This window comes from Phytophthora infestans, genomic scaffold (assembly GCF_000142945.1).
Source record: "Phytophthora infestans T30-4 supercont1.65 genomic scaffold, whole genome shotgun sequence".
NCBI lineage: Eukaryota > Oomycota > Peronosporomycetes > Peronosporales > Peronosporaceae > Phytophthora > Phytophthora infestans.
The window spans coordinates 171,184-174,247 of record NW_003303694.1 but is presented as its reverse complement, the minus strand read 5'-3'; the positions used below and the strand labels follow the sequence as shown (position 1 = coordinate 174,247).

Here is a 3,064-nt window from a genome sequence, read left to right as displayed (position 1 = left end):
GGTGACGCGGGTCGTGTGGTAGGAACCACTTCGGTGGTCATCCGTAATAATTGGAGCGATACAGAGAAGATTAGCATGGCCCCTGCGCAAGGATGACACGCATAAATCGAGAAGTATCGCACTTTTTGCTTGGTGGCGTGGTCGTGGGCTCGGCTGATGGTGAGCATTGTAACCGTGCGGCTGTTAAGGTGGGAAGACGGACAGAGAAACGAAGGACGCGCAAAAGCTTAAAGCATGAGGGAAGAGGGGATCGAACCCCCGACCGCTGGGACTGGAATCCAGCGCTCTACCACTGAGCTATTCCCCCGATATCATAACCCAATGTCCAAACATGCAAACTCCATTCACACACCGATACGCATTCCGAGATCCACAATTTCCACCCACTCTTCTTTACTTCTACGACGAAACCACGTCACGAGCACCTCGCACACATCTCTCCGCTCATCGAAGCGTCGTGTGAAGTGGCGGAGCCCTTACCGATGCGTCGCAGCAGCTTTAAGGAAAGTAGGTGATGTTGCAATGTGGCATGCGCTGAGTGGACGGTGATGTAGTAGTTGACGTATGGTGTATGCATGGACGGTGAGTGCGATGTATGCATGTTCGTGCGTATGTTTTTATTGTGGTGTATGTGGTGCTCGTGCTGTGAATGTGTCTCTTGGAGTCGAGGTCCGTAAGCCCCTATAGCTCAGTGGTAGAGCACTCGCTTCGTAAGCGAAAGGTCAGTGGTTCGATCCCGCCTGGGGGCTCTTCTTTTGCCTCTCCTGCCTCACTACTTCCTTACCGATGCCTTCAGCTTACTAGCTTGCTAGTTTGCTAGTTTGCTATTGTGCACTTTGCGTGACCAGCCTGTCCGTAGCCACACTCAATGCTCGCTCTGTTGTACGCTGACCGCCCTTCATTATTGTTCCACCACATCTAATACCTAGACACCAACATTCAGATATTCCAGATGAATTCTTGGTGTTGCGGCTGCTCGACGCCGTAGGTAAAGTCGTGCCGAAGACTGCTGTCGCGTGTGAATCGTGTCTGTGAAAATATATAAGAAGATATCATTACGAGCTGCAACAACTGTCGGATCCGCTAGCATGATGTCACTGAGTCTGACCGTGCAAGTTGCCCCCCCCCCCTGGTGAGAGTATTATGTACGAGATGATATCCGTGGCGGGTAGAACATAAGCAGCGTACGTAGGGGGGTGGCCCACATGGCCACCCGCCGAAGACATGCAGAGGTGGAAGACGCTGAATGTTTTGACGATTGAAGATTGTGCTGCCGGCGAGTGTGGATGTTCTCTCTTAGTGTTGTCAGTATTTGATAAAGGCGTGCGGTATGCGCCGTATCTATGGGTGGTAGCACAGGTCGTGACGGTATGTGCGGGGTGGTCGTGAGTTTGGTTTGGTTGATTTGAATCTGATGAGGGTGGGAGTGGACATCTATGTTTTTGTTGCATAGCGATGACAGCTTGGCCGAGTGGTTAAGGCGTTAGCCTGCTAAGTTAATGGGGCAACCCGCGTGAGTTCGAATCTCACAGCTGTCGTTTTCCTTTACCTCAGCAGACTCGCGGTAGCAAAAGCGGCTATTTCCTGGCCTGCTGACCAGGTAGATAGATACCTCTGCTTGTTGCTGGATAATGGTCCCGACCAACACACGTGGCCAAGCGTGTGAAGACATTGCGCAGCTAATCTGGAAATGCTGGTGGATGCATGGACTGGGCTGGTAGCCCTTCCCTTTTCGACGAAAGTGGTTCTGGATGTGAGGCCTAAGGCTAGCAGCTATATGTCGGTGACGCGGGTCGTGTGGTAGGAACCACTTCGGTGGTCATCCGTAAAAATTGGAACGATACAGAGAAGATTAGCATGGCCCCTGCGCAAGGATGACACGCATAAATCGAGAAGTATCGCACTTTTTGCTTGGTGGCGTGGTCGTGTGCTCGGCTGATGGTGAGCATTGTAACCGTGCGGCTGTTACGGTGGGAAGACGGACAGAGAAACGAAGGACGCGCAAAAGCTTAAAGCATGAGGGAAGAGGGGATCGAACCCCCGACCGCTGGGTCTGGAATCCAGCGCTCTACCACTGAGCTATTCCCCCGATATCATAACCCAATGTCCAAACATGCAAACTCCATCCACACACCGATACGCATTCCGAGATCCACAATTTCCACCCACTCTTCTTTACTTCTACGACGAAACCACGTCACGAGCACCTCGCACACATCTCTCCGCTCATCGAAGCGCCGTGTGAAGTGGTGGAGCCCTTACCGATGCGTCGCAGCAGCTTTAAGGAAAGGAGTTGATGTTGCAATGTGGCATGCGCTGAGTGGGCGGTGATGTAGTAGTTGACGTATGGTGTATGCATGGACGGTGAGTGCGATGTATGCATGTTCGTGCGTATGTTTTTATTGTGGTGTATGTGGTGCTCGTGCTGTGAATGTGTCTCTTGGAGTCGAGCAGTGGTAGAGCACTCGCTTCGTAAGCGAAAGGTCGGTGGTTCGATCCCGCCTGGGGCTCTTCTTTTGCCTCTCCTGCCTCACTACTTCCTTACCGATGCCTTCAGCTTACTAGCTTGCTAGTTTGCTAGTTTGCTATTGTGCACTTTGCGTGACCAGCCTGTCCGTAGCCACACTCAATGCTCGCTCTGTTGTACGCTGACCGCCCTTCATTATTGTTCCACCACATCTAATACCTAGACACCAACATTCAGATATTCCAGATGAATTCTTGGTGTTGCGGCTGCTCGACGCCGTAGGTAAAGTCGTGCCGAAGACTGCTGTCGCGTGTGAATCATGTCTGTGAAAATATATAAGAAGATATCATTACGAGCTGCAACAACTGTCGGATCCGCTAGCATGATGTCACTGAGTCTGACCGTGCAAGTTGCCCCCCCCTGTTGAGAGTATTATGTACGAGATGATATCCGTGGCGGGTAGAACATAAGCAGCGTGCGCAGGTGGTGGCCAACATGCCACCAGCCGAAGACATGCAGAGGTGCAAGACGCTGAATGTTTTGACGATTGAAATTTGTGCTGCCGGCGAGTGTGGATGTTCTCTCTTAGTGTTGTCA

At 51.7% G+C, this 3,064-nt stretch overlaps 1 non-coding gene across 1 annotated transcript; it reads left to right on the top strand.

The window, feature by feature from the left end:
* Nucleotides 1-2,443: 2,443 nt before the first annotated feature.
* Nucleotides 2,444-2,512, top strand: PITG_29500. Its single transcript has one exon. It is a non-coding gene; the product is annotated as a tRNA-Thr (tRNA).
* Nucleotides 2,513-3,064: the final 552 nt, after the last annotated feature.